The following is a 14,347-nucleotide window of genomic DNA, read 5'->3' as shown; positions in this document are numbered from 1 at the left end:
ACCTAATCATATATCTAAAATAGGAAAATAGTCTATTATGAACTCACTTTCCAAGTGGACGCGTCCTGTGGTGATTCTTTAGTAACACAACCACTAAATCCAAAGCTAAAACCGCTCAATATGTTTGAAATAACAAATTATAGGTGTAAATGCCATTTGCAAAGGAGGGAAACCAGAAAGTGGAAGGAGTATATAGAGGGTCTATACAAGGGGGATGTTCATGAGGACAATATTATAGAAATGGAAGAGAATGTAGATGAAGATGAAATAGGAGATATGATACTGCGTGAAGAGTTTGACAGAGCACTGAAAGACCTAAGTCGAAACAAGGCCCCGGGAGTAGACAACATTCCATTAGCACTACTGGGAGAGGCAGGCCTAACTAAACTCTACCATCCGGTGAGCAAGATGTATGAGACAGGCGAAATACCCTCAGACTTCAAGAAGAATATAATAATTCCAATCCCAAAGAAATCAAATGTTGACAGATGTGAAAATTACCGAACTATCAGTTTAATAAGTCACAGCTGCAAAATACTAACGCGAATTCTTTACAGACGAATGGAAAAACTGGTAGAAGCCGACCTCGGGGAAGATCAGTTTGGATTCCGTAGAAATGTTGGAACACGTGAGGCAATACTGACCCTACGACTTATCTTAGAAAATAGATTAAGGAAAGGCAAACCTACGTTTCTAGCATTTGTAGACTTAGAGAAAGGTTTTGACAATGTTGACTGGAATAATCTCTTTCAAATTCTAAAGGTGGCAGGGGTATAACACAGGGAGCGAAAGGCTATTTACAATTTGTACAGAAAGCAGATGGCAGTTATAAGAGTCGAGGGGCATGAAAGGGAAGCAGTCGTTGGGAAGGGAGTGAGACAGGGTTGTAGCCTATCTCCGATGTTATTCGATGTGTACATTGTGCAAGCAGTAAAGGAAACAAAAGAAAAATTCTGAGTAGGTATTAAAATACATGGAGAAGAAATAAAAACTTTGAGGTTCGACCGATGACGTTGTAATTCAGTCAGAGACAGCAAAGGACCTGAAAGAGCAGTTGAACGGAATGGACAGTGTCTTGAAAGGAGGATATAAGATGAACATCAACAAAAGCAAAAAGAGGATAATGGAATGTAGTCGAATTAAATCGGGTGATGCTGAGGGAATTAGATTAGGAAATGAGACGCTTAAAGTAGTAAATGAGCTTTGCTATTTGGGAAGCAAAATAACTGATGATGGTCGAAGTAGAGAGGATATAAAATGTAGACTGGCAATGGCAAGGAAAGCGTTTCTGAAGAAGAGAAATTTGTTAACATCGAGTATAGATTTAAGTGTCAGGAAGTCGTTTCTGAAAGTATTTGTATGGAGAGTAGTCATGTATGGAAGTGAAACATGGACGATAAATAGTTTAGTCAAGAAGAGAATATAAGCTTTCTAAATGTGGTGCTACAGAAGAATGCTGAAGATCAGATGGGTAGATCACATACCCAATGAGGAGGTATTGAATAGGATTGGGGAGAAGAGGAGTTTGAGGCACAACTTGACTAGAAGAAGGGATCGGTTAGCAGGACATGTTCTGAGGCATCAAGGGATCACCAGTTTAGTATTGGAGGGCAGCGTGGAGAGTAAAAATCGTAGAGGGAGACCAAGAGATGAATAAACTAAACAGATTCAGAAGGATGTAGGTTGCAGTTGGTACTGAGAGATGAAGAACCTTGTACAGGATAGAGTAGCATGGAGAGCTGTATCAAACCAGTCTCTGGACAGAAGACCACAACAACAGGTGTAAATAAACCATAGCAAACCGAACGACAGGGCCTTACCGAAATCCAAAACCTCTCGGTACAGCTGTCGAAAAGCGGCGGGATGGCCTTTCGTTAACAGGTCGCAGAAGATTACTGAATAGGAAATTCGGATAAAGAACCAAAAATGACGTCACTACCGAGACTAACCTACTGCACCGATCGGTATGAACGATATAGAATAGGGCTTCTGGTTTGGTGTCCACTCATCGTCCTATGGCGAGGTGAGGAGCTACGGTATTTACTCAAATCTAAGCCGCACTCGAAGCTAAGCCGCACTTGAAAAATGAGACTCGAAATCAAGGCAAAAAATTTCCCGAATCTAAGCCGCACCTGAAATTTGAGACTCGAAATTCAAGGGGAGAGAAAAGTTTTAGACCGCACCTCCAAATCGAAACAAAGTTGGTCCATTGTAACATGAGACACAATTTAGGTCGAATGACTGAAGATACAGCTACAGTAGTTTGGTTCGATTCGTAATCTTAACAGTTAAGCTTTACCAAGTAGTCATTGCTATGCGTCAGGCGCTCCATCCGTATACGGGTACCCTTCCTTTTTGTGGTGCTTCGACTGGTTTGAATCAATTCCTTCATTTTGCTTTGATCTGATAAGTGCCGTTCTCTTTGTTATCGGTGTTTACGTCACTCTAAGCTGAAAATGCATTATTGTACTGTGTCATGCATTGTTTGTCGCATTCTGATACTGAGTGTTTACGACCTGTCGCCGCTCGCGGCATGGCTTGCTTTTGTGCGCGCTACCACCGTTTACAATAAAAAAAAGAGAGGAGTTGCCTCACAAGCGAAACAATGGCAAGAGACTGCTATTTGTTGTTACTTACACTGCTGCTTTCTTTGATGATGATGAACAAGAACCAAATAACAGACTGCGTATGATAGATGATGTTCTGAACGAGAGTTTAGCGAAAATTTTTCTCCGTTTGAAAATCTTTGCAGACGCCTCTTTAGTACATTACATTCTACACAGAAATTAATCTTAGATTTTAAAATCTAGTCAGTTGATGTGCTTCATTTCTGACTGTATCAAATGGTTCAAATGGCTCTGGGCACTAAGGGACTTAACTTCTGAGGTCATCAGTCACCTACAACTTAGAACTACTTAAACCTAACTAACCTAAGGACATCACACACATCCATGCCCGAGGCAAGATTCGAACCTGCGACGTAGCGGTCGCGCGGTTCCAGACTGTAGCGCCTAGAACCGCTCGGCCACTACGGTCGGCTCTGACTGTTATCACTATTCAGCATAAGTATAATATGAATATAAACATGACATGATATGTATATCCTTCCGCGTTTGCTGTTGTCGCACTCTAGTTTCGTAGTTTATTAGGCAGACAGGATTTACATGAGATAGCAGCAAACACGAAAGAATACATGGCATAATGTTTACATTCTTCTACCTTTTCTTTTAATTTATTTACTGACGCAGAGGTTTTGGCGCCAGTATTTATCTTTGTGGCTGCAAAGCATGCCTGTGTAGCGGTACATATATTCGACGGCAGAAGTTAGTTGTGGCGGCACATACCAACATTTTTCAGAACTTCCGCTTACTTTGCACTCGATTTTAAGCCGCAGGCGGTTTTTTGGATCACAAAAACCAGAAAAAAGTGCGGCTTAGATTCGAGTAAATACGGTACTCGACCGGTTAGTAACGGTTCCAACCTCAAGAAGCCGGCCGCTGGTGGCCGAGCGGTTCTGGCGCTACAGTTTGGAACCGCGAGAGCGCTACGGCCGCAGGTTCTAATCCTGCCTCGGGCATGGATGTCTGTGATGTCCTTAGGTTAGTTAGGTTTACGTAGTTCTAAGTTCTAGGGGACTAATGACCTCAGCAGTTGAGTCCCATAGTGCTCAGAGCCATTTGAACCATTTGAACCTCAAGAAAGCCATCAACGGCCGGGAGAGCGGTGCGCTGATCTCACATACTGTCAGACGATGACACGGGGGCCGGCTGGGGCCTTACCTTTTTTTACTCAATTTTATCAATCGGCTGCGTCATTTTGTTTTGGATCCCCTAGCTTCGTGCTGCCCTACTGTTTCGTCGGAATTTCAGTGTGTACCTGAAGACAACTGTAAAAAACAAAAAGTGACTTACTTTACTTATTTTGGGTGATAACCAAAACTCTGTGAGCGCCCCCGGTACTTGCTGGCTTTCGCGCCCAGGACAGAGGGAGACAAAAGCGGGGCGCAGCCGCTGGCTGTGTGGCGGTGCAGCAGAGCACACCGGGGCACATGACACCGAGCCGGCTAAACATAACCGGCGCAGCGGCCGCTGCCCGTATCGACCAGCAGGCTGGCGCGTCTCGCCGTCTCAGTACTGCAGCTCGCTGTCTGCCGCGGACCCACCATTTACTGCACACCACCCTAATCACACGTCTATAGAGTGATGTTTTCCACCGTGCAAAAACTCTACAGATTGATCGATGGCAGGATACGCTGGGACCACACTTAACGTTGACAGGTACTGTGAGGCTCTGAAAAAACTCAAACGGGCAATTCAGGACCGGAGAAGAGGAATGTTGAGCAAGGGCGTACACATTCTCCATGACAACGCTCGCCCACACATCGCTCGGCAAACCGTTGCTCTCCTGCAACAGTTTCAGCGGAACATAATCACCCACCACCCTATAGTACTGAATTTGCGCCCAGTGACTATCACCTGTTCCCTAGGTTAAAAGAACATTTGGCCGGAAAGGGATTCAGCTCCGTCGACGAGGAGAAAGAAGAGGTTCATAAGTTTCTGAACAGCATGGCGGCGAGCTGGTATGACATGGGCATACAAAAACTGCCACAGCGTCTACAAAAATGCATCGACAGAAATGGTGATTATGTCGAAAAATAGCTAAATGTTCAAGCTCTAAACTGATGTAAACCATTGTAGAAATAAAAATGTCTATGTACTTATAAAAAAAATAGGAGACCTTACTTTTGGTATTACCCTCGTACAAGAACTCCTTACCAGGCAGCGTGGGAGCACTTTGCAGAGCATGCATTGCCGTGTATGGTGATCATACACCCTATTAAGAACTATGTCCAGCCTTTTGTAGTGTCCAGGGGACTGTCATGACTTCAATGTAAATACTGTCTTTGAAAAAAAGTGTCATTGTTACTCCTGTTCGTCTCATTGCTGCTGTTACTCTGTAGCAGTTCTTTCTATGTACTGCCCAAGTTTCGTTGACCTATGTTACTTAGCTGTGAAACTGCCCCCCCCCCCCCCCCCTAGAAAGTTACTTTCGTCCTTATGTTTTGCACAACATTGTACTAGTACGTTCTTTCTCACAGATAATCACAACAGATAAGTGTACTCTTACTACTAGGGAAATCAAAGATAGAACAACTATCAAAGCACCAGTGCGCTATTTTAAATGACACTGTGTTCGCAACCTTCGTGATATAAGTGACGCATTATTGCTGCAGGAAAAATAGATGAAAGAGAAATGTAGATAGCATTACTGAGAAAGAGTTACTTCAGTGATCTAACGATGTCATTCCACGTTTATTGCAGTTTGTGAAAGTCGCATCACTGGGATGTGAGGCGTAGATCTACAGGTTGTGTTGTGAATGGAATTTGAAACTGTACTGATATTGGAGGTGGAATTTATGAAAATCAACTTTGAACTTAATCATTTGCATTTGCTCACCACCTGTAAGTGTTTGGATTATATTCTAACAGCTGTGTCTCTGTAATCAAGAAGAACTGGCCACATGTCGTATGGAATGTTTTATTCGCATTAGTTTATGCTACCAACTTGTTCCCGAAACACACTGTATGCAGTACCAACTAAACATGATACTTCGATGGGACTAATCCGGAGGTATTACTCTACATTTACAAATAGATACGTTACTTTGCGACACTGTAGCATGAAAACAAACTGTTTTTAGTAATATCACTGTGATAGAACGGCATCTTAGACAGATTGGCAACGTAACAGTTTGTGAAGGGCTCCAGTTACACAAAAGTTGACATACTGGATTGCAAGAACCATCTAACGATACAAATGGCCGACGCACACAGTAAATATCGTACAGTGTTCCGTGCTACAGTCACCACTTAAGAACCAACGCTAAAATCCGATTAGCTCAATTAGACCCTGCGACCATTAGCAGACTAACCGTGGCACGTCACACGCTATACTCTGAAACTACAAGGTCTCCCTGCCAACGTCCTGCACGAGTCATTTTAAACATCAGCTTACTCACTCAAAATAGTGAACTGTGACCGACTCCAGCAACTCTGAAACTGAACAGGACGAGTTAAGTCCAACGAAATTCGTCGCATCGGGTAACGTTTTAATTTTTTTTACTTTGAACGTTAACTGGTGAATAATTACAGCCGCACACAGCGGCAGCGAAAGTAGTTGTTAAGGCCTCCGGTTTCTCATTTTCAATATACTTCCAGTGAATAATATGCGGTTCCCCGGGAAGAACTGCCTCCTCAACTAAAACGTGCCAAAGAAGTCCCGTACTTACACAGATGAAATGTTTCATACCATAAACACACCGACTGGCCCCTACCGAACAGGTACTCCAATATAATTTTGGAAGTTCCATGCGGCTTTTCGCGGATGATACTGTAGTATACAGAGAAGTTCCAGCATTAGAAAACTGCAGCACAATGCAGGAAGATCTGCAGCGGATAGGCACTTGATGCAGGGAGTGGCAACTGACCCTTAACATAGACAAATGTAATGTATTGCGAATACATAGAAAGAAGGACCCCTTACTGTATGATTATAGTCGGCCGGGGTGGCCGAGCGGTTCTAGGCGCTACAGTCTGGAACCGCGCCACCGCTACGGTCACAAGTTCGAATCCTGCCACGGGCATGGATGTGTGCGATGTCTTTAGGTTAGTTAGGTTTAAGTAGTTCTAAGTTCTAGGGGACTGATGACCTTAGAAGTTGAGTCCCAGAGTGCTCAGCGCCTGTATGATTATATGATAGCGGAACAAACACTGGTAGCAGTTACTTCTGTAAAATATCTGGGAGTATGCGTGCGGAACGATTTGAAGTGGAATGATCATATAAAATTAATTGTTGGTAAGGCGGGTGCCAGGCTGGGATTCATTGGGAGAGTCCTTAGAAAATGTAGTCCGTCAACAAAGGAGGTGGCTTACAAAACACTCGTTCGACCTATACTTGAGTATTGCTCATCAGTGTGGGATCCCTACCAAGTCCGGTTGACAGAGGAGATAGAGAAGATCCGAAGAAGAGCGGCGCGTTTCGTCACAGTGTTATTTGGTAAGCGTGATAGTGTTACGGAGATGTCGAGCAAACTCAAGTGGCAGACTCTGCAAGAGAGGCGCTCTGCATCGCGGTGTAGCTTGCTCGCCAGGTTTCGAGAGGGTGCGTTTCTGGATGAGGTATCGAATATATTGCTTCCCCCTACTTATACCTCCCGAGGAGATCACGAATGTAAAATTAGAGAGATTCGAGCACGCACGGAGGCTTTCCGGCAGTCGTTCTTCCCGCGAACCATACGCGACTGGAACAGGAAAGGGAGGTAATGACAGTGGCACGTAAAGTGCCCTCTGCCACACACTGTTGGGCGGCTTGAGGAGTATAAATGTAGATGTAGATGTATTCCCAACCTTGTTGGATACAATTTTATACGTAGGCGAGCTTATTCGCAACATTTCCAGTGAAGAAAAAAGGCATATCTAAAGATGAGAAATGGTGTGAGTACCTGATGGATGTTGGGTGTGTGTAACGTTACTAAAATTTTTCACGTACAGCAACACAGCATACAAAGGACATGAAAATGCAGCTCATCACCATTTTTCGACCTTTGAGGAAGGTCGAATTATAGGTATGAGGGATATGGAAGCATTACAGCGATAGATCACACGCCCAGCTGGCTATAGAGCAATGAGTGTTAAAGAAGAGTTGAGGAATGGACTGAGGACAACAGCAAGGCAAGAAGCGTAGGCGCTGGTCCTTCCAGAGAGACAACACCTCAAGAGGATCGTAGGATTGCCAGACTGCTTCTGGGGACAGATGACAACAGCTGAAATTTGAGCATAGGAGACAGGCAGAAAGTCATCACGACATGCCGGAACAGACGGGTTGAATTCTCGACTTACCATGCGTCATTCAGAGGTAGGTAGAATGCAAAACGATGGTAAAAATCATATTTTGAGTTTGGAAGCCTGTAAAATAAATTCAAAACTTTTGGCTTAAAATGGAACAAAATTTGTTAAGAACTTTTAATTAGAACAACTTTTATTTCATTATTAATAATTATATGTGCACTCATTTAAGGTATCCAACTTATGATATATTCCTACTCAAATCATCGCATTAACGCTAATATTACGTATAGAAGGCTGCGGATATCAGTCCTGTGTTGTAGAAGCTTTGATCGTTCTGTTGGTACCACTGTCATAGAAACCAGTTGCGCTTAACAGTTCCGTTTTTCATTTATGCTCCTCTTTCGGAGTTTGTTATTTCTTGTTAGTTTTAATGCTGAGTGTCATAGTTTCCAGGATGTCTAGAAGTCCATCAATATGTAGAAAGCGTAATTTCCTAGTGAACAGATTTACAGACATCTCTTGCGTAAGTCATTCTGGTTCATCACCTGTCGATGATAGTGAATGTTCTAATGTTTGTCCAGTTACAAAGTGCGAAGGGGAGATAACCACTAGCGCCTAAATAAAAGTTATAAAGCCTTGTGAGTGAAGTTACATACGAAACGTGCAACGAACAGTATGTTTTAGATGGCTTTTCTATGCTGTTCTATCGTTCTATTCTATCACTCAACAACCTCATGCGGCCTCGTGTGCCTAAGAACGCATTTGTTGGGATACAAATCTTGAAATGGGGAATCATAGATGTTCGTATTTCTTACAGTGATGGTGACCTGAGTAAATCAAAGGTCACGGAAAGGCTTTGTGTTCAAAAACGGTGCAAATGGCTCTGAGCACTATGGGACTCAACTTCTGGGGTCATCAGTCCCCTAGAACTTAGAACTACTTAAACCTAACTAAACTAAGGACATCACACACATCCATGCCCGAGGCAGGATTCGAACCTGCGACCGTAGCGGTCGCGTGGTTCCAGACTGTAGCGTCTAGAACCGCTCAGCCACACCAGCCGGCAAGCTTTGTGTTGTTCCCGGTGTTAACAAAATAAAAATCTTCAGCTTCTGGACAAAGTCTGAGTAAGCCAGGCTCAGTTTAGCAGCTGAAATTAATACAGAAACAGCAAGAAGAAGAAAGCTTCTAGGTGAAGAAGAACAGCCAGGAGATGACTCGCATTACCCTGCTGCACACTTTTCATAATAAAAAGGGTATCTGTGAATTTTCGTAATAAATTACTTTAATCCCATTCTCTAGCATTTGGCATATTCAATGTTATATGCACCTTTACCTCACAAATCACTAAACCAATGGCATTCAAATTTTCGTATAAAATAGTTAAAAGGTGCCACTGAACTATAATCAAGAATTGGCTTAGTCTCTCGATCAGGGAGGATTATATGAAATTTTCCTCAATTAAAAAGGGCTTAAGGGTAAAAAATTCATAAATATTATACCAACGAAAATGAAATATTGATTCCAGTTCAGTAAGCTAACAACAGATGCTGAAAACAGCTGTCAAAATTTCAAGGTTCTGGGTGTAAGAGTTCCAGAGAAAAAAAGGTAGATAAACTTAGCAAATTTAACATTAGCGAGATAGGGAGTTCCAACTCCCTTTAATGCTGACACATACTACAACAACAGGGGCTTGTGTGGTTTATAGCCAGTGTAAAGTTCGAGTGGCATCAACATTTTATAGCAGTAGGCCACACTTCCCGTAGTGGGAGTCAGAGCCCAACGTGTCTGTAGACGACTTGGGCAAAGGATGCAGAGATTCTCGCAAACCATATCTCTCCAACTTCTGGTATCATATGTGCAAAGCTACTGCATATGAAAACAGGACTGATTGGGGAATTGTTGAATGGAGACTGAGTAATCGCCGGTATGTGGCAAGACTGGTAAACCCTGTTGTTTTACCCTCCCCCTCCATGACGTGGATACCAAATGGCATATTTCAGCAGGTTAATGCACGAACTCAGACGGTTGTTCACACAACAAACTCCCAGAGCAGTGTACAGTGCCTAGTCTGGCATGCCCAGTCCCCTGATTTGTCACCTATAGAGTAAGCTTAGGATGCAATGAGAAGGCTCCTCCTCTCTTAACAATTTTCATGAGGTGACGCAACCTGTGTTTCAGGCATGACAAAAAAATCCCACAAGAACATTTCTGGAGTGTGTTTGTTTGCTCACTGCTTCAAATACAAGAGTGTATTTGCTGCCTGTAGGAATCACACCTCATACTGATGTTGACCCGAGATCAGTTCCGAGTATAATGAAGGTTTAATCGTTTGATCCTCGTTATGTAATGAGCATCTGCTCAAGATCTGATAAACACTGTGCTGGTTTTTCATGGTGTAACACTTTCCATTTCTGTTGGTGTACTGATGTGCAGTTAACATGAAGATAAGCAAGATTATCATGAGTACTATCACATATAGCTAATCATTTCCACATAGCTCCATGCGGTAATGAGGTGAAACTAAGAGTTGTACAACTACCATAGATCATCACAAGTAACTGTAGACTATGGTAGTTTTAATAGCAGTTTTGGTCAGTTAAGGTCATATCCGCATTACCTGTTTGTTAGGTGTGTTGCATACCTATCAGGCGTTACGTCATAACGATTGCTTTCTTTACGTATTCGATTAGTGTCTTACTAGATTCCACTGAAGACCGGAATCTGTAAAAGTCTAGAAACTGAATGAGGATATCTTACGGGCCATGTCAACTAAGGCCATTTTTTGTTCTACACGTTATCCTCCTGTCTGTTACTTAAAAACAAACAGCACTTATAGCAAAATTGCAACTGTCAATGTTCAATTCAGGTTCATTTGTAATGTGGAACAGATGGATGTTGCAGTAAAAATATGTAAAACAATATAGATTTATCATATCGATTACAGGCAACGAAAACCTCATAACTCCATTTTGTAAAATTTTACAGGAGAAGTAAAAACGGTTTCTTAAAAAATATATAAAATGATAAAGATAATGTTGGTACATTTGTAGCTACAGTGTATAGTAAAATCCTACTTATTTGCAGATTAGAGAAATCCATGCACTTTCAAACCTCTCTTTGATAATGGAGTTACTGGTTACTAAAATTACAAGGTTTTCATAGACACATGGAGTAACAGGGTACTCATTGCCTACCATCGATGTAGCACTATAAAACGCAGTACAATAAGGTAAAATAAAAACTTATTACAAAAATATAGCAAACATCGCTTCAGTACTTCTTCGAACTTATATAAAAATGTTTCTCTTATTTATAAAAAGCTCCCGCTTTTATCAATAATAACAGAGCATTCTCGCCTCTGATCGTGATGATGAACGTTGTATTGAGTACAAAATAAAAACAATAATTACACAGACTTTTTGTTTGTGAATGTAAACAGTACTTAAAAGCGCAGAAGTTACGCTATCAACCAATTTTTATTACTTATAAAATGCATTTATATTCTGTAAGGACATAAAATAGACAATGGACTATCACTGACTGACGTGCAGCTCTGATTATGAGCAAAACAAACAAACAACAACAAAGGAAAGTCGTTGGCTCACAGTTTCTCTCGCACACATTCATTTATGTTTCTCTCTCCATCAGTGAGACCAATACTACCAGTAATCCTACCATTTACTACGTCATTTATGTAGTTTTGGTAGAGTGCCACTCTAAGTAGAACAGACAGACGCTGGTTCCAAAATGTAATTCAACTCTACACCAAGCACTTGTGAAGTATATTTGTAGATGCAGTAAATCGGTAACGTCAAGGAAAGTATTAGCCTTCAGATTTCGAGATTAACTGTTCTGATGTGGAGATCCTTTCTAGGACTTCCTATGTACCCTCGATGCAACGACGATGGAGGAAATAAGAAGAACTCGTTTGTTTGGTTAGTTAGTCAGTTGCAAACGGCGCTCAACAGGAATGTTATTAGTGCATTAAACTAATTTGAGGCTAATGTGGCTAAAGTAATTAAAAGAACGTTTCAATAGCTACAATATGAAATTTAAATACGATATACTCTGCTCCGCTCTTACTCACATGCACTCCCATTTTCACGCGGAAACACAAAATACGTAAGTTTCAGTCTAGTCAACTTATAAAATCCATTGTTAAAATACATAGATTACAGCTACACCTTAGCTAAAATAACGTAACAAGGAACTGTGACTGGATGATTACTGGGAAAAATTGCATGAAACAGCCACCCTGAAAACGCATTAAAGTATTCTACCTAATAACCTATGTAGAAGACCATACATTACACAAAATATTTAAATTGACACCACATTCGTTTTATAGCCACCTAAAATAAAAGACAGATCAGCTGCAAAGCCGGTTGCAGCCTTCATGTCTTGATACAAAACACCTTTTGTTAAAATGTGGTGTGCAGAGACCTGTACACTAGAGGGTCCTCTCGCCGGTGAAGACTCATTGCTTCAGAGGACAGTGCCAAAACTGAAGGCGTGTGGAGCGTACTTCTTCCCTCCTTAATGGTCGGCAGGTGGAACGAAGTGGTCGTGTCGTTTGTTTCACTGAGCACAGCTTGTTGTTCCTTAATCTTAAATGTTGTTGTAGGCTACTGGTCGAGCGTATGGGCTCACAGAGCCAGAAAGGCCTACTAGCACATAGTCAGCACGGATTCAGAAAATATCGTTCTTGTGAAACACGACTAGCTCTCTTCACAGGAAGTAATGAGTGCTATCGACATGGGATGAAAAACTGATTCCTTATTTTTAGATTTCCAGGAAATTTTTGACACCCTTCCTCACACGAGACTTCTAACCAAAATGTATGCCTACCGAGAATCGTCTCAGCTGTGCGAATGGATTAGTGATTTCCTAACAGGAAGGTCACAGTTCGACATAACTGACGGAAAGTCATCGAGTAAAACGGGAGTACTATCTGGTGTTCCCCAATGACGTCTTACAGGCTCTCTGCTGTTCCCGATCTACATAAACTATTTAGGAGACACTTTCAGCAACCCCCTTAGATTGTTTGCAAGTGATGCTGTCTAGTAAAGTCATTAGAAAATCAAAACCAAATGCAAAATTATTTAGGGAAGATCTCTGTATGGTGCGAAAATTGGCAATTGACCCTAAATAATGAAAGGTGTGACGTCATCCACAAGAATATTAAAAGGAGTGCGTTCCATTTCGGTTACACGATAAATCACACAACTCTACAGGCTGTCAATTCAACTAAATACCAAGCAATTAGAATTACAAACAACTTAAATTGGAACAATTACATATATAATGCTGTGCGGAATGCAAACCAGAGATTGCATTTTATTTGCAGAACACTCAGAACATACAGCAGGCCTACCAAAGACTGCCTATGCTACGCTTGTCCGTCCTCTCCTAGCGTATTCCTGTGCGGTATGGGAACCTTACCAGTTGGGAGTAACGGAGGAAATCGTAAAGTTCAAAGAAGGGCAGTGCGTTTTGTGTTACCGTAAAGCAGTGGGGGAGAATGTCACGTGTATGATAAGCAAGTAGGGGGTGGAAATCATTAAGACAACGGCTTATTTCGTTGCTGCAAGATTCTTTCGTGAAATTTCAATAACCAATTTTGTCCGAATGTGAAAATTATTTGTTGACGCCAATCTAAGTAGGGAGAAATGACTATCATAGTAAAACAAATCGTACCGAAAGATTTAAGTCTTCATTTCTCCCACGCACTGTTCGGGAGTGGAATGGTAGAGAAACATGTTTTTTTATCTCTTTCTGTTGGCTTTCGGGACGTACTCATGGAGCCATGTCAATAGCGGAAAGTCAACTGTGACGATACGACAGAGTACAACAAAACACTCAGTCCCGAGCGGAGAAAATCTCCGACCCGGCCGGAAATCGAACCTAGGTCTCCTTCGGTATACAATCAGTCACGGAATTCGACGAATCCTTTGCCAGGCACTTAAGTGTGAACTGCAGAGAAGTCATGTAGAAGTAGAAAGATAAAGGCAACGTAAGCTCTATACAAATAAAACAACTGCCTGCGTCTGTCACTTGTTTATTTTGCCACTAATTATATCGATGATTCACACCATCACTTTCAGGTGAGAAATTGTTTACTCACGTAGCTGGTTTTGGTTAAGAGTGCAGTTGCCTTTTCAAAATAACAGACCAACGGTAGTGTAGGTTATGTTTCGTCTTTTGAGGAGCGGTACAGTCGTTAAATGTCTGCTTACAGGCACCAGTTGTATGTTCTCTCCACTGTACTCGTACATTACGTCTACATCATCAGTTGAAAGACTCTTCGGCGAGCAGAGGGAGATTTACTCCTACCTCTGACGGACGCATATAGAACAACCCCGACTGAGGCACTGCTGGTGATGTTAGGCTTACTATCACTGCATCTAGCAGGAAGACAGGTACACAATAATGGTTCAAAAAGGGTGAATATATTAAGGTAAAGGAGATACTGGACACAAGAGCCACATCGAAAAACG

The sequence above is a fragment of the Schistocerca serialis genome, chromosome 7, assembly GCF_023864345.2.
Source record: "Schistocerca serialis cubense isolate TAMUIC-IGC-003099 chromosome 7, iqSchSeri2.2, whole genome shotgun sequence".
Classification (NCBI taxonomy): Eukaryota; Metazoa; Arthropoda; class Insecta; order Orthoptera; family Acrididae; genus Schistocerca; species Schistocerca serialis.
This window is presented reverse-complemented; position numbering follows the sequence as displayed.